This window comes from Tenrec ecaudatus, chromosome 3, assembly GCF_050624435.1.
Source record: "Tenrec ecaudatus isolate mTenEca1 chromosome 3, mTenEca1.hap1, whole genome shotgun sequence".
Classification (NCBI taxonomy): domain Eukaryota; kingdom Metazoa; phylum Chordata; class Mammalia; order Afrosoricida; family Tenrecidae; genus Tenrec; species Tenrec ecaudatus.
Genome location: NC_134532.1, coordinates 41,002,580 through 41,021,351, shown reverse-complemented (window position 1 = coordinate 41,021,351; position 18,772 = coordinate 41,002,580). Strand labels below are relative to the sequence as shown.

The 18,772-nt window shown below is 42.9% G+C and overlaps 1 pseudogene; it reads left to right on the top strand.

Annotated features, from left to right (window-relative positions):
• Positions 1-7,922: 7,922 nt before the first annotated feature.
• LOC142442235 (protein C1orf43-like) lies at positions 7,923-17,846 on the top strand (annotated as a pseudogene).
• The last annotated feature ends 926 nt before the right edge of the window (positions 17,847-18,772 follow it).

Below are 18,772 nucleotides of genomic sequence, written 5' to 3'. Positions count from 1 at the left end.
CAAACAACTCTTACCACAATCCATACATATACATACATCAATTGTATAAAGCACATCCATACATTCCCTGCCCCAATCATTCTCAAGGCATTTGCTCTCCACTTAAGCCCCTTGCAACAGGTCCTCTTTTTTCCACCCCCTCCCTCCCCATTCCCCCCTCCCTCATATGCCCTTGGTCATTTATACCTCGTTATTTTGTCATATCTTGCCCTATCCGGAGTCTCCCTTCCCCCCTTCTCTGCTGTCCCTCTCCCAGGGAAGAGGTCACATGTGGATCCTTGTAATCAGTTCCCCCTTTCCAACCCACTCACCCTCCACTCTCCCAGTCTGGGGTCTTAAAGGCTTGAAGGTGAACAAGCGGCCATCTAGCTCAGAAGCAAATAAGCCCACATGGAAGAAGCACACCGGCCAGTGCGATCACGAGGTGCCCAAGGGACCAGGTATAAGGCATCATGCAAAAAAAAAAAAAGATATGTGTGTATGTATGTGTATATATGTGTATATGTATATATGTATGTGTATATATGTATATATATATCATATTAAATGAAGGGGGAAGTGCAGAGTGGAGACCCAAGGCCCAAGTGTCGGCCAATGGAGATCCCCTCATAGAGGGGTTTAGGAGAGGAGATGGGTTAATTAGGGTGGGAGGTAGTATCGATGAAGAACACAGCTTTCCCCCAGATCCTGGATGCTTCCTCCCCCCAACTACCATGATCCAAATTCTACCTTGCAGGGCTGGATAGGACAGAGGCTGTACACTGGTACATATGAGGGTTGGAGGTACAGGGAATCCAGGGTGGATGATACCTTCAGGACCAAGGGTGTGAGGGACAAGGCCCATTTTTATCAGGTTTATGCTCACTTTATTCTGTCTGTCTACTTAGAACTGTTCTTAAAGGAAAGACTTAGCCCATTCAATTTTCTTGTTTCTTTTTAATATGATGTACTTTCTTCCTGAATTGCTAATTAACAAGTCTAAGAAGTTGGGAAGCATGCCCTCCACCCACCACTTTTCCTTAGTTTGTCTTTCTGTCATGGCTTCTGTGTTGTGATTCAAATGCAAAAAGTGTTTCAAATGCAAGCAGGGTCACCCAGAGCTCTTAGCAGAACTTCCAGACTAAGAAGAAACTACTAACAATGGATCAGTTGCCACTCCAGGCCCTGAGCTTCACATCCAGGCCACTCCCTCCAGGAGTCCCTCATTATCTCCAGGCCCCGCCCCTTGGCAAAGACCCCACCCCTACCCAGGTGATGCAACTTTCAGCCGAAACCACATCCTCTGACTGAGAAGGTGCAGCCTGAGTATCCTAAGGGGGTAAGTGAGTCTCTATGTTTCTTTGCTGACCCTAGGCTCGGAGTCCCCTCCAGGCCTGGCATCCCCAGCTGTGCCCCGATCCCCACGGATATTACTTTTCCTGTACCCTGTCTGCCCGCGATCCAGGTCACCGTGACCCCCTAGGATATTTCCAGTTAAATCCTTTCTGAGCTGGTTACAAGCCTCTCTGCCTTCTGCCCTGGGAATACTACAGCCCCCTTTCCTGCTTAGGCCCCCTTTCCTCATTCGCCCTCACCCCTCGCGCCAGAAATGCCCAATTGAGGGGGGGTTCTTGCCTACGGCCCGTTCCCTCCTTGTCAGTTATCGGGCATGAGAGCAGGGGACCCCAGAGTGGCCTTTACTGAAAGGAGAGGCCAGCCTTGAAGTTATCAGGCCACTCCAGTGATGACCGAGGATTGTATTAGAGCTTAACTTCTCAGCACCTTCCTTTGAAACAGGGTACCAGAGCAGTGACAGCCCCCGCATAGATTAGTCCTCATTTGGATTGCAGAGTCCCACATAGAGTAAGCCTCCATTGAACGCCTTCTGACCAGGAAGCAAGGTTGTAGGTACTCTGGCCCTCAGGCAGAGGGCTTTGGAGTGAGGATTACCTTCACCTCTCTCCAGGCAGCCGGGGGAGGGGCGGTCTTTCTTAGAAGCTTGCAAGCCTGTGTGTCCTTGATGGGGGTCAGCAAACTGAAGACAGTACAGGGGTCTCCTAGCTATCCCTTATCAGTCGTGCCCTGACTGCTTGGGTCAGAAGGCCCTGGACCACTCGGAAGTGTCTGTCATTGCCCACCAATCATGCTTTTGTGGCAGTTTCTTTTGTCCTTCCCCACAACCTCTTTATCTCACATCTTAATTGTGAACTTGGGAAGCCATTTCAACCTATTGATGCCTTCGCTCACCCAGATGATGTATTTGTCTTCGTGCTGTGTTTGTCACTTAAGATTTAACAAATGTTCCCTTTAAGCTATATTTAAAATGGAGTCTCCTTTTTACTCTAAAACATCTTTCCTGCGTGTCCTGTCCATCAATTCTGCCCATCAGAAATCAGCTTGTGCTCTGTTTTAGACTGCAAAAGGGACTCCAAGCTCAAATATAATTTAAGGAGAACATGTTTTAAGTCTTAATAGTGACAAAGAGAATACAAAGACGCAAACAGACGTCACCCAGATGAAGGAGATCATTAGTGCAGTTCAAGGAAACATTCAAGTTGGGAATCTAATTATGGTAAATAATATTAGAACAAAGGAAACTGTCACAAGTTCATGATTGACTGACAATCATTGTTAAAAGTGGGACTACAGAAGGAGGGACAGGACCATAATTGGGACATCTATATTGTCAGAACATTTTACAAGACTGGTCCAGGGCCATCTGATGTAGGCAGTCTGGGCTAAACATAAGGAATATAGGACACCCTAGATTGGCTGGAGAATGGTGCAGGTCGTCCACTTTCCCACTTCCTCTACCTCTAGGCAAATTTAACCTATGTCCTTGCTTAATAAGAAATAATTCAATGGAGGCTTGATCTATGGGGAGACCCTCCAATTTGATGTTAGGCAATCACTGTTATCCATACACCTTTACTAACTCTGGTGCTAAGACTTTAATCTCTAAGACAGCCCCCCACCACCCCGGACGTGTCCCCTAATTTCTGCTGATGCAGTAACTTTCCACTGGGAGTGTGAAGAGTCCCACTTGGGGATGTCTCCCCAAATAAACCTCGCCTCAGAGATTGATCCTATTTGGCTCAATTCTCTTTATTACTCCACTCTTCAATCCACTGCTACCACCCCCATACCATCCCTCTTGGCTCTTAGCACATTACTAGCCCAGATGTAAAGTCCACTCAATTTTTATATTCTCTTGATTTTCAGAATCCAGCAATTATTTATTGATGTTTCAGGTTCTTTTATATTTAAATCTGGAAAAAGAATAGGTTTTCTTCACCTGTAAAGAGTTTCAGTTTTGAAAATCCACAGGGTAGTTTTCCTCTCTCCAATAACATCACTATGAGTCAGAACTGTCTTGATGGCAGTGATTTTGGGTTTGTGCAGTGGGAGAGGAGGTTGTGAGCCCCCCCCCCAAAAAAAAAAGTAAGAAAATGTTAGTAATGTACTCTCACAACCATGGTTATGTTTGTACCCAATAACTTGAACTTAAATAACACAACATAAAGTGTTTATTCATACTATGTGAATACTCTGGTCTCTAGGTAACAGAATCTTCAACTTTATCTTACAGTAAACCTTGAGGTTTCTCAGGGAATTTAATTTTGATTTAGTAATGATAGACCTTTTGAGTATCCTGAATCCTACTCATCTCTCATAGATCACTTGCTCTAGCTGGGTCTGCTGGACGTGTAGCTGAGACTCCTCAGTGTAGAGGGATAAATGATTTACACAACTCTTGACAGACAAATTGGCACTCACACCTGAGTGACTGTGTGCTGTCATCACACTTGAGCCCACGTTTGGGAAATACTCTCTCATAAGACGTGCTGGGTGAATCTTAGAGAATTTCCTTCAGCTCACTTCAAGGAGAATGGTGTAAATCAATAAGGAGCAGGAATTCCTCAGTGATTTTGTCATTGCTTTGTTATACACACACACACACACACACACACACACACACACACGAAACCCATCCTTCTTTTTAGTAAGAGAGCTTATGTTCCAGAAAATGTCGCATGAAAGGTTTGGCATCAGTTACCATGGAAATAACTTTTGTAAACATAACTAACACACTGGTATTTTGTGCATGTCTTGGGTACTGATTAGTGGATTCTGAAGTTGTTGTTGTTGTTGTTAGATGTCATTGAGTTAATTCCACATCATAGGGACCCAGTAGACAACAGAAGGAAACACTAACCTCTCCGCTGCCATACTTACAATTTAGGATGAACCCATTGTTGCCATCATGGTGTCGATCCATTTAGTTGGGGATTCCTATTTGTCCCTGCCCTTCTACTTTACCACATACACTATCCTTCTCGAGGGACTGCTCCCTTCTGACAACATTGTCCAAAGTATGTAATATGAACTCTCGCTATCTTTACCTAAGTAGCACTCTGAGCATACTTCTAAGACAGATTGGTTTGTGCTTTTGGACACCAATGTTACTTCAGTATTCTTAGACAGCATTATAATTCAAATAAATGAATTCTTCAGTTTTCCTTATGCAGTGTTCAACTTCCAATACATAGGAGGCAATTGACAATACCATGATTTGGGTGAGGCGCACCTTGTCCTCAAAGTAAGATCCCTGCTCTTAAATACTATAAATAAGCCTAATTAGGCATATATACAATGTAGCTATTGATCTCTTGATGGTTAGTATCACCATTCTGGTTTTTTGTATTTTTTTCATAAGTTATCAGTATTTCTGGAAGGCATTATAACTTAGTCAAGCTTAAATTAAGAATGTTGCTCAGGAGGGGCCTGGAAGCCAACTTTACTCTGCAACCTACCAATGTAAGAGCCCTGAGTTGAAATCTATCCTTAAGACCCGGTGGAATGGTGAGCCTTATATTCAAGGTATGCTTGATGACTGGTATACATGAGAGAGTCTAGAACAAATTGTGCTTTTCTCTAGTAGCCTGACTTGCTGATTAGTTTTAGAGGAGCACTAGTCTGCACCCTTTATCCTATAACTGCAACCTCACACAGCCCTGCCTTCAGAGACACCCTGGGGGCTGCAAAAGGGCAGTGCCAATGATATCCAAGGAGCCACTCGGGCTAATACCTCCCTACGTTATCCCAGCATAGCCTCTTCCCAGCACATTCATTTTGTTTTCCTGCCAAACTAGGTTACTGGGTGGAGCATGTTTCAGAAGTTCAAGCCTAGGCACTAGCTTTTTGCCTTCTCCCTAGAAGAGCAAGACTGGATGGGACACTAGAACCCAAGTCAGTAAGCCCTATCCTACAGTTTGTGTTGCTTGCCATCTGTCAGCATTACCTAGAGCTTGGAATCCAGAATCTAGGCCAAGGTGACACAATGGTTGATCAGTCATCTCTTTCCTGGATCCATCTAAGTTTCTGCCCTCACCTTGGTTCTTGGCATCACCCATTTACCTAACTCTTGCCATTCCTTGATTGTAGGCTACAGTCTTTCCCAAAGGCTTGAAAATTGGACATCTGTAAACACAAGAGCTTTAAAGAGCAGCAAATAAGGATTCTCCTGGCTTGTTTTCTTGTTTAGGATATCTCTGTCTTGGACAAGGTACATCTCCGATGTCCTATTGGTGTCCCTTTGTCTCTATTGTCCACCTCTACAGCAAGTTTCTCCAGTTACCACACTATTGTGCTTAAATGGACTACCCAACCATAGGCATTTCCTCACACACAATACATATTGTAAAGAATTCGCAGGATGCAAGGGGATAGGGGCAGGTTAACTTAATGAACAGCTCAGAATGGGTTGGAGTGGCATATATGAGCATGATTCAGCTTGATCACTTTCAGCAGATATGTCAAGGGTTATGGTCTGAGGTGCAGTATGAGCTGATAAAGCACGTTCTTCATAAAATACTCCTTTCTTCAGTTAGATTGCTGGTGAAAAGAAGATATTTACCTTCAACGGGGCTTGAGGATTTTGAGGCCTTTAATACTTCCATTTTATTCTGAAAATAAGTATTGTATATGTAGAATGTGAATCCGAAGTTGAAAATGATATTTGAGAAATTAGTTAAATTGCTCTGTAAAGATAGAGTAGACCCTGTGTTTAATGCAAATACCCTCAGATTGGAGCATGATTTGATCCCAGGGTGTGGGGGTAATCACTATTTAGTGCACGAAGTACAGGCTAAGAACCTGCCATGTCTTTCTCAACACTAACTCCTCTTCTGTTTCAGATCAGAGATTTGCCACAGAGAAATATGAGCCAGTCTAGGGAGCTAGAAACCTGTAACCACTGTCTTGCACATTGAAGTATCACAAGGAAGGATTTAAACTTCTGACTGATTGTGAACCAAATCCATTCACCCTGGGGTTGCTGAGGGCATTGCTGGGCATAGGAGCTTGAGGGGAAGCAGGAGGGATCCGTATTTCCTGGGGTCTGACCCCAGGAGAGCGCCAGTGTACAAGGGCCCAGGCTGTCCTGATAGTCAGTGTCCAAGGTCTTTGCTCATCTCCCTGAATGATGGAATTCACTGGGAAAGTAACTGTTCATAATTATATTAGAACTTAAATTCTGAGTACTCCAACTTAACAAAAGGCTCGTGTCATGGTGGTTACAGATTGGGCTGCTAACTGCAAGGTCTGTGGTTCAAAATTCCAAGTCACACTTGGGATGAAAGATCGGGTATCTACACTTGTAAAGATTTACAGTCTTGGAAACCCACAAAATCAGTTTCATCTTCTCCTAAAGGGCTGCTATCATTGGAAAACACTCGATGGCAGTGAGTTGGGTTTTAGGTTTGGGTTGCTGATGACAGTGACAACTCAGTGTCTATTAGTTATGTCCCCACTTTGATTTAGCCACCATTAAATTCTCTGTGATCATTAACCAAGCAGGTAGGTCATTTTCCCCTGGGGGAGAATGCCTTAGAAGTAGATTGCCTGCACTCATTTCCAGCCAGCCCCTCTCCACTTACCTGCCTAGATGTATCCTTGATGGAGGTCAACGTCCTGAGGACAGAACAGGGGCCATTGTCACGATTCTTGCCTTCATGGGGTTTTTATAAAGGCCCTGGGCCTATCTTGTAAGTCCCTCTATCTAATAATGTGCATGCCTAATCATTCCTGCTGCTGCAGTCCCATCCGTACCTGTGATGTATTAATCTGGCACCAATTGTGATCTGTGGCGTGCCTTATGTTCTATGCCCTGTTTATTCAGGGTCCTCACTGAATCCTCAGTTGTTATTTTGACTTCGTGCTAATGGTGTGTGTGGGTGCGTGTGCACACGCTTCTTTTATTATATCTTAAGTTTAATAAATGTTCTCCTTAAATTATATTTGACATAGGGTTCACTTTTCTACTCTAACCCACAATTTAGGATCACAAATAACTCAAGGTACAGTTCTCCTTTCGGACAGCATCTTGGCAGACATCCCTGCACGTAAGGGCAGGCCCTGCAGCCTTTTGGCTTCTGTCCTGAATGGGGAAAAGTTACAAAGGTCTTTTAGCTCTGCGGATAGATGCTCACTCTGCCCCTTAGCCTCAGACCAAACACACTCAGCTCTGTGTAGGTTGGCAAATCTAGTTCCCCCAATAAATACCCAGATGTACACCACTTCACCTACTAACCTCCTTCCCAAATGCACTCAGCTCTCTTGTTCAGTGGTCTGGGAATCCAACTGTTCTGTCTCAGTCTCTTGGTTCTGCTGCCACCGTGTCTCTGTTGCTGCTTCTCCCCATAATTTTCTCTCTTGTGTCACAGCTCTCTGTCTTCTGGATTGAAGAGTTTCAATGCAAGAATCTAGGATATGCCCTTCCCCCCCCCCCCCCCCCGCAAGCTGCCATGTTTTCAGGCCGGGTCTCGCTTAGTCTTCCCCCATAAGGAAATGGCTGGGGAGCTCCAGGAAACGCAAATGAACCCGGGCTGATGAGTCAAGGCAAAGGGGTAAACCAGAGCAGCTCTGCGTAGGGTGGGAAGGCCATGGTGTCCACTAGTGACTGGTTGTTGGGGTGAATGTAATGCTGGTGATGGCCTACGGGAGCCTGGTATTTGTACTACTATTTATTTTTGTGAAGAGGCAAATCATGTTCTTTGCAATGAGATCTCGGAGGAGCCCTCATGTCCCTGTGGGGAGCCCTCATGCCCCCAAGGATCTGAAAGAAGAGATTGATATTCAACTATCCAGAGTTCAGGATCGCAAGTAGGAACCCCAGCTCCTTGCAGATGATGATGCCAGACTGCCACAGCTGGAAATCCAGGGAAATCAAAACTGCTACAATTGTCTGTACAAGATGAAAGCTCTGGACGCCATTCATGTCTCCTGGATCCCATTTCACACTGAAGGCTGGCATCCTCATCCCCTAATAGGCAGAAATTTCCATTCCTACCTGCTCCATCTTCGGAACGCTACTACTCCTTTCAAGGGTGTGTGCAAGGCCCTCATTGATCCCCTGCTGCATGGCTATGAGGCAGCCTGCTATGGGCTAAAGGTCTTTGGCCAGAGTGAGTATACCTACGCTCTCATGAGGCCCTGACTGAACTGGCCACTGCGGTCAAAACACAAAGTGGGAGCTCTCAGCGACACCACCAGTCAGCAGCCAAAGACCTTACCCAATCTCCTGAAGTCTCCCAACGACCTTCCAGGTGACATACCTCCCCTCCAGTCAGAAGAGTAAACATGGCAAGCCCTTCCTCGAATTGAAGAACTTTAAGGACAAGTGTAATACCCTGGGGAATACTCTGATGGACCTGACAGACTCGCTGGAGATGAGCCAGGACTGGAGTGTGCTTGCCAGGCAATCCTCAGGTTAGCTGGCTGGTGGGCCTGCACTCTTGCCCGACGCTCCCGATGTGTGCAAGATCATGCCTGGAAGACTTTGGGGGATATTTCTGATCAACAATTAAAACTATTTTCCCCAAAAGCAAAAAAAAAAAAAAAAAAAGAATCTAGGATCCAGGCTCTTCTTTTTTGATGGTAGTGAAATCCCAAGTTCTGTTTCTGAAATGGCTCAATTAAACCTAACTAGATGTCCAATGTGACTAATTCCCACGTTAGGCTCTCTTTTTTAAAAAAATCGTTTTATTAGGGATTCATACAAATCTTACCGCAATCCATACATACATCAATTGTGTAAAGAACATTTGTACATTCATTGCCCTCATCATTCTCAAAACATTTGTTCTCCACCTAATACCCTGGCATCAACTCCTCATTTTCCCCTCCCTACCTGCTCTCCCCTTCTTCTTGAACCCTTGCTAATTTATAAATTATTATTTTGTCATATCTTGCCCTGTCTGATATCTCTGTTAACCCCCTTTTCTGTTGTCTATCCCTCAGGGAGAAGGTAATATGTAGATCTTTGTAATTAGTTCTGCATTCGATTTTCAGACATCTAAATGGCATACCCACAAGGGTACCAATCTATTGTTGGGCAAGCTGCCCAATCCTCTTAAACCAAATAAGCCAAACTCAATGCTATCAAGTTAACACGGACTCATCGAGAGCTTATATGACAGGGTCGAACTGCCCCTGTGAGTTTCAAAGACTATCTCATTAACAGAGTAGAGAGCCCTGTCACTCTTGGGAGAAGTGCCATCTTTCTCTCAAGGAGAAATATTGTCATTTCCAACTGCTGACCTAGCGATTAGCAGCCCAATAGTAATCACTATGCCACCAGGGCTCCTTTGCCTTGTTCACATTGGCGGGCGACAAACCCACGTAAATATTTGGAAGGAGTTAAGACTGTATATTTGTATAGGCCAACTAACAAACTGTATTAGGTGCTACAAATAATGCTAAATTAATAACATTGTTTATCTTGAGAGTCAAAAGTGCACTCACTATGGGGGATGTATACTTTTTCATTTCATATATATATAAATTTCAATCTAATAGATGCTACATAAGTGTTTATTTTGGAGTCCTGGTTTTCGCATTTATTAAGAATTGGACTGCTAACCTCATGGTCAGTGTTACAAACCCATTAGCTGCCTGTCATGGCTTCAGAGTCTTGGAAACTGTGCAGCAGTTTTATTGTGTCCTATTGGGTGTTTATATGTCTAACTTTACATGATGGTGCGTTTTAAAATCTTTCTAAACTGAAGTGATTGTACAATTTCTAGTTCCTTTAGAAGTTCATAATAGTTTTTTATATAGCCCATTTAAAATGTTTCCAGATGGTTTAATTAATAATCATTTTCAAAGTTCATTGATTTGTCATTCTCCTTGAGAGTCACACAGTAAGGAATTGATAGTTCTGTATGCTGTGAGGTAGGGATCCAGCTTTTTTGTTTCTTCCTCTTGGCTTGTATATTTGATTGTCCAATCTGTATTATAAAGTCATCTTTTACTCACATGTTTAAAAATTACGAGTTTTAGATTTATTGGTCATGGTATAAGCATGTTTTCTATCATTCAATAATGGCAACGTTAACAGTATTGGGGACTTTGTGTAAGAAGGGGGACAGAACTGCAACAGTATCTGGACCTACAGGTTCTGTGTTACTCTCATTGTATTCTCTCATCAGCCTGCAACTTGTGCACCAATAGCAGCACAGAAGAAAGAGCAAGAAGTGCCTGGTTTGGGTATTATTATTTCAAGGATGTCCCCATGAGAGGTTGAAATTTGTGAGCATCATTGGAACTGATACAGTTAAGACAAACATAGAGCATCCCAGTTGCGGGCAGTGTCTAAGGACTAAAGTAAATGACCAAAGCTCAGGTGATTTTGATGTATTTTATCCTTTTCTATATTTCCTACTTGACTTGTAGAAGCCTGTATAACACTGATTCAGTTCATTGGAAAAGTGGGAATTTGGAATTGTAGAAGCTATAGCTAAACTCAGATTCTGACTTCAACATTGGGTAGGAGAAGATTAGGAATATGTATATTGATCATATACATATTGCCTATGTATTGACATTGAACTAAACTATTGACATTGAACATAATACATCATCGAGGGTACTTTGGATGACATTATCTTTCAACTTATTCTATGGCCAACCCATGAGAATCATTCAAATGATATACTCTGCCTAGTTTTTTTAAGTCATTTTATTGGGGGATCGTACAACTCATCACAATCCATACATACATCTATTGTGTCAAGCACCTTTATATATTTGTTGCCATCATCATTCTCAAAACATTTTCTTTCCACTTGAGCCCTTGATATTAGTTCCTCATTATTTTCCTCCCTCCTTCACCCTCCCTCACTAACCCTTGATAATATATAAATTATTATTTTTTCATGTCTTACACTGTCAGATGTCTCCCTTCACCCATTTTGCTGTTGTCCGTCCCTCAGGGAGGTGCTTTTATGTAGATCATTGTGATAGGTTCCCCTTCCCCTCTTGGTATCTCTACTCTCATTATTGGTCCTGAGGAGTTTATCTATCCTGGATTCCCTGTGTTTCCAGCTCTTATCCACCCCAGTGTACATTCTCTGATCTATCTGGATTTGTAAGGGTGAACTGGGATCATGATAGTGGCGGGGAGGATGCATTAAAGAAATAGAAGGAAGTTATAGGTTTCATTGGTGCTATATTGCACCATGACTGGCTCCTCTCCTTCCCATAACCCTTCTGTAAGGGGATGTCCAGTTGCCTACAGATGGGCTTTCAGTCTCCACTCTGCACTCCCCCAAATTCACAATGATAGGATTTTTTGTTCGTTGATGCCTAATACCTGATACCTTTGACACCTCATGATCACAGAGGCTGAGCTTCTTCCTTGTGGGCTTTGTTGTTTCTCAGCTACATGCCTGCTTGTTTATCTTCAAGTCTTTAACATCCCAGGCATTATATCTTTTTATAGCCAGGCACCATCAACTTAATTCACCACATTTGCTTGTGCACCCGCTCTGCCTTCAGCGATCCTGTTGGGAAGGTGAGCATCATGGAATTCCAGGTTAATAGAAAAAAGTGTTCTTGCATTGAGGGAGAACTTGTGTGGAGGCTCAATGTCCATCTGCAACCTTAATACGAGAACACATAAATAAATGCACATAGATCTATTTCCCCATCATCATATATAAATATATTTATTTGTACATGTCTATATTTAGACCTCTATCAATGCCCTTTGCTCCTAGTTCCTTCCTTTATTTCCTTTTACTTTCCTCTTGTTCCACTATCACATTCAGCCTTCATTTGGGTTTCAGTAATTCCTCTCGGTTACATTGCCCTTGATCAAGCCCTACTAGCCCTCCTCAACATCAACTTTGGATCACGTGTTCCCTTGTCCCTGGATTTGCTAACACCCTCTTCCTTTCCCCCTGCTTTCCCCTCATCCATGCCACCCCCCCCCAACAGTTGACCCATTGTTTTCTCCTCCAGATTGTTTATCCTGCCTATCTTATCTATATAGAACTGAAGAGATAATAATATACACAGAAAAAAAGACAGAGCAAAACAAAGCAACAAAATAAAATAAAACAATAACAACAAAAAGAAAAGCTTGTAAATAGTTCAAGGTCTGTTTGTTGACCTTTAGTAGTGCTTTCTAGTTGAGTCTGATGGGGTTACATGGCCTGGATCCAAAGTCTATTTTTGGTATTCCCTGGGGACTTTGTTGCTCTGTTCCCCTTGGTGTTCTGTTGCACGTCCGTAGTGTTTCACCTCAGTGTGGTGGGGTCAGATTTGGTGCAATTCCTGCACTGTCTCCAGTGCTTTTCCTCATAGCACTATGGGTCAGTGAGTGACCTTGTGTCTCCTACTGTGGCCAACCCTATGTTTCTCTCTGTGCTTTGACTGCTCTGAGTGGGAATATCATCCTCAAGACTTGGTGGGTCAGAATGTATTCCGCTCTCTCTTCCTCTCCCTTTATTTGCTCCTGTGTGCTCTGATAATGATATGGCCCTCCCCCTGAGGTATAGCTTCAATGCTGTCTTCTTAAGTGAATTCTTCTGCGGGAGGAGGGACAGTCCCCATAGTTGGGATTGGTTTGGCCCCTCAGACCTCCCTATTGGCTCCCTGCTTCATGCTGGTATGTTGCATTCACATCTTGGTGCACTGGGTTGAAGTCTGGTCCCTTTTTCTCTGTGGAGATATAAACAATACCTTCTCCTTGGGTGGGTTAGTGCCCTATTCCCCTGCTACTCATGTCTTTTTATTTCTCCCCCTCCCCCCTCCTCTTTAGTTGCCTTCCATATGTATCCCTGGATGATTTTGGTCTGGCCCCTGCCATACTACCTGGACTTCACCCCAGGAATGTTTGTATATAGTAGCTTTTTCCCCTATAACTCTTTTGCACTTTTAAGCTTACCTCAACAGACTTATGTTTTACTTGTCCTTTTGTGCTTGGTTTACTTCACTTAGCAAAATTTCCTCCTGTTCTTCCCATTCGGTAATGTCCTTCATGTGTTCATCACTGCTTTGGGGGATGCGTAGTACTCCATTGTATGTATGTACCACATTTTTTTTAATCCATTCGTCTGTTGGTGGAAATTTGAGTTGTTTCCAACTTCTTGATTATGCCTAGTTTTTAAGAAATAAGATCACCTTTTTAGGACAGTTCAGACTTCCATGGGATTTTTGTTTGGTTAAGTATCTTTAATGCTTCTTTCTGAAAGTGATATGTTACATATCCTCCCAAACAGCCACATTCTCATTAATGCATCTAAAATGGGCCTTGTAGCCATAGAAGCTTAAAAATGGGTGACAACGTCTCACTTCCTCTAACTATAGAAGTAGGAGGGACAATCACCAATCAACATCAGTCCTGATTTATGTGAGGCAGAGCTTAAACATACCTGTGCCCTCCAATAGTTTTCCAGTTCTGACACTAGTATCTTTCCAACAGTCCTAAGGGCGTGCAACAGAACAGCAAGGGGAACAGAGTAGTCCTACTCAGCTCATTAATTTTTTGCAGTGGCCATGTACAAATTACAGTCCAGAGTCACAGGTAAAAATTTTATTCTGTAACAGAATGTAATTTGGTATCAGAATCTGTAGGCTATGCGTTGGCATTCATATTAAAGAACCATGTAGGCAAATTTTCTCTTCTTGAGGACAGGCCTGTTCTTTCTGTCCCTTCCAGACATTTAGCCCCCTGAAGGAAGGCTCATTTCACAATTCCATCTCTCTAGGCTCCTCTCCACTCCTTGAGGTATATCCTCCTCTTGATCTTGCCTGCCCTACCCATATCATGGCTGAAAAGCCCTTTCTGGATCTGTCACAATTGGCTCTGTCACTGTGTCCCTTCTGCCCTCAGCATTATTGCCATTGGTACAGCTCTTGACTCATGAATATTACAGTGCATTGTGCAGGAGCAGCAGTAGACCAGTCCCTAGGAGGTAGAGGTTCACGATGTTCCTTGATTTGCTCTGCAGTATCTCACAAAACTAAATAGCCATCAGGTAAATAACTCTTCAGGATGTGGAAGGTGGTGAATCTCAAATGTCAGGCAGCAAACTGTTGGCTCATGGAGTGGAGGAAGCTCTCAAATCAGGTCACACAGGCAGCTCACAGTTGCAGGGATGTCATGGAAATGGCTCCTGAATGTCTGCAAGCTGGCAAATCCCTAATCCATGGGTTCATTCTGAACTATGTGGCTGCAGGGGCTAACAAAACCAAATCAACAGTTCAGATAACAGGCCAGTGTCCCACTGTCTCCTCTGAACAATACCTGCAGGCCGTTCTCTCTCTTGATATGATGGCTTCTTGGTTCAACCTAGCACCTTTACTGCTTAGGCCAGATTAGGAGGAGCCCCTTAGAGAGCATGTGATGAAAGAAGGCAGGTGCAAGAAGACCTTTTAGTTAAAGTTAAGTCAATACTGCTCGAAGGTGGCTGAGAAGAATTTGTCCTAAGATTGACAAGAAGAGCTTATCCTAAGGTGGTTTCTAAGAGTTTCCCGCACTCAGGAAGGGAGATAAACCCTATGAACTTTCTGTTTAGGGATCTGAGTTATAGCTTCTTATTCCTGATCCCAGGTTTTACTTTGTTCATTAATAGGCCACTTTGATCTATGAGTTTTGTGTGGCCATAGCCATGGATTATCAAACCCACAAGTGAGACAAAGAGTGGTGTGGGAGGAATGACTTATGTAAGAATTGACCAAAATTGTTGGACAGCTGAGCTCTGTTTGACCTCCCCCATCTGCACTGTTCCTGATAGCGGGTGCCACTGAAGGTACCGAGCTTCGTACGCTGGTGATGCTGCTAGGACTCCACATTCCATTTCACAATGTACTGTAAACTTGTTTGTTAATATAAACAGGTGTTTATCTACTTTGTGTCAGTATAAATCAGCTACTTCTAGCTCATTCAGCTCATTTCACTGGTACTCAAAATTCTAATTTTATGAGTGGGTGGATTACTTTGGTGGTACAGAGGTCCCCAACACTCGAACCTTAGGAGTGACATTGCAATTGTGGCAAATATTAAAAGACAGAGAGCAGACAGCCGGACACAGGGGCTCCCTTCCCATGCCAGGACTGAGAGAGTGAATGTATTTTCCAGTGGTCATATATAATGGCACCCACCTCATGCACTTAGCATTTACATAGTCAATGGGTAATATAAGTGAGTAACGCGACAAGCAACGAGGTGAGTCACTATCTTTACCTAATGCTGCTTGACTTCAAACCTGCCCTGAGACCTCCCCAGGCATTTGCTACATTTTATAGTGGACTGGCTTTAGAACCTGATTATTCTAATTTACCGATAACCTTCAAGCACAGTGAAGCAGCTAGGCAGAGAAATGATTCTTCTACTACTGTGTTTCAACCAAAAATAAGACACTGTTTTCTATTTATTTGTCCTCAAGAAGACACACTATGGCTGATTTCCAGGGAATGTCTTATTTTTATTAAGTATGGCACAACAATCTACATTTATTCAAATATAGTTAAGTCGCCTTATTGTGGAACATCAACCCTCAGTGCTGAGTAAAATGGCAGCCACAGCTTTACTTCTTCCCCCTGCAGACACACCATACCTAAAGCAGAGCACCCTGCTCCTCACTTCACTAAGGAGACTTTTACATTCACTGTCTATGTCTCCCTCTCTGCCTCAGCTTGCAGCACGCACAGAACAACCGGGACCTGATAGTGGGGCGCGATCAGGTTGATGGGACTGCCCACACCCCTCCCATCATCTCTGAGATAGCAGCTGTCACGATGGGGCAGGTGAGAAGGGCTGTCCATCTTTGTTCCCTCTCTGTGGCGGTATGCTGCATAGCCATTCCTGTCACTATGTCTTATTTTCAGAATATGGCTTATCTTGCACAATTGCTTGGATAACCTGCTATGGCTTATTTTATGGGTCTGTCTTATTTTCGGGGGAACACAGTATGATAGCTCCTTTAAGACTGCTCCTTCATGGAGAGCTATTGTCGGTTGCACATTATTTGGCCTGGAGAACGTGTATTTGAAAACATTCCTTTCTCAGAACAATAGAGATCTTTCTGAAAATAGAGCTAGTTTTCCGTCCCCATGGTTGCCAATGTAGAAATAAGGTCAAATACTTTCCACCAAGTTCTCAGTTTAGTACACATTATGGAATGTACAGTTTTCATTACTGTTTTGCTTTCTTTACTGTAAGATATTTTTAAAAAATCTTCAAATGAAAAATACATCGTTAAATAGACTCCCCTTACTACAGGAATCACTGACATTCAATGATGTGGCTATAAAGTTCACCTGGGAGGAATGGCAGCTCCTGAACCCTGCTCAGAAGACCCTATATCAGGATGTGATGTTGGAGAACTATCACAACCTGGTTTCCATTGGTGAGGAGAATTCTCAAGTCATTGACCTTGTCACTGGCTTTTCCTATCTTATGTGTTAAAATCTTTGCAGTGGCTGTGGTGTTCTCAAAGAGGTAGATTCCCATTGCATTCTCTGGTACTAGGTTAATGGGTAAGGTCATCTACTCTTGAGAAAACACCTTTTACTTTTTTTCCTTTGAACATGATTTTCCTAGAAATACAACAATCTGCACACTTTACAAACCTTAGGTTAAATTTGGTGTCTAAGATTATGTAATTCTTATGAACAGGTAATCTAATTGTCACCTCAGATGCTTCCTCTCAATAGGAACAAGGAGAAATGGGGTTGTTTTTAGAGACAAGCTGTATGGAAATTTTTCAGGTGTGTGGTCAACATACCTTAAGGGGAATTGGCCGGGGAGGTTGATTCAACTGTTAGAAGGCCTCACATCCGTCATAGGTGTCGGGTAATACATAAAAGTATGTGTTCCTTCGAATGTGAGACCTCACTTTTCCTACCAGTTGCAAGAAGTACTCCTGTAGCTCTTCTGAGATTAGATTTTTAGATGTCCATTTATTTGATTTACATTATTATATGTCTGTGTCTATAATTTTCTTTAAGGTTGTCAAAACTTTCCCCTTTATATGCTTGTACCTTACTATGAAAGTCCATCTTGTAAGCCTCTCTCCAAACAGAGAACTTGGAGTACATAATTGTCCCCAGAATACAACACATTCCTCTACTATTGTGCAAGCATGGATCTTAAGCTCCGACCATAAATAAGTCTCCATTGTGTTTCCTTAGCTTTCCCCCTTGGAGTGTCTCTATTTTTGTTATTATTTCACAACTTATTTTGCTACTGTTATGAATTGGGTGACCCCTGTGAAAGGGTCCTTTGATCCCCAAAGGGGTCATAACCCACAGGTTGAGAACCACTACTCTAAAGGTATTGGTTTCCATTTTCTCATTTTTTCTCCTCTCTCTTTAAAGTTTTCTTCATTCTAGTGACATAAATTCTTTCTGTTTTCTAATAGAGATGATCAAATTGCCTTCTCTGTTGGAATTGTTTAACAGACATATTTCTCCATATTTTACTCTTTTTGGTGAAATACGTGTGTGACTTCTGTTATTTTCAGGTATCTAAGATCATCTTCCCAGCAAGAAAATTATCCACTTGGGATATTCTTTAGCACTGTACCTTCAATTTTTTTTCTACTTTAAGATTTAAAAAAAAATCATTTTACTGGGGGCTTGTACAACTCTTATCACAATCCATACACACATCAATTGTGTAAAGCACATTTGTACATTTGTTGCCCTCATCATTCTCAAAACATTTGCTCTCCACTTAAGCCCTTGGCATCAGCTCCTCATTTTTCTCTCCCTCCCCGCTCCTCCCTCCCTCATGAACACTGGATAATTTATAAATTATTATTTTGTCATGTCTTACACTGTCTGACGTCTCCCTTCACCCACTTTTCTGTTGTCCGTCCCCATATGTAAATCCTTGTAATAGGTTCCCCCTCTCTACCCCACCCTCCCTCTGGCTTCCTGGTATTGCCACACTCACTGTGGTCCAAAAAGGATCATCCAACCTGGATTCCCTCTGCTTCCAGTTCCTATCTGTACCATTGGACATCCTCTTGTCTAGCTGGATTTGTAAGGTAAAATTTGGATCATGATGGGGAGTGGGGTATGTTGTATGTTTCATCATTGCTACACTGCACCCTGACTGGCTCTCTTCACCGCCACCCTTCCTTAAGTGGATGCCCAATTGCCTCCAGATGGACTTTGGGTCTCCACTCCGCAAACCCCCTCATTCACAATGATATGATTTTTTGTTCTGATGATGCCTGATACCTGATCCCTTTGATACCTCATGATCAAACTGGCTGCTGTGCTCCCTCCATGCGGGCTTTGTTACTTCTGATCTAGATGGCTAATTTTTTTTTTAAGTTGCCTGTTCCTCCAATAACTTTTTAAGTGGAAAGGACATTATTAACATCCTGCTTTCTTTTTTCCTTTCTTTCTAATTTTTTTTTCATTGAACGCATGTCTGATATATATTCCTTATTATGCAGTATGCCTTCTTAAGCCCACACCCACACCTTCTTAA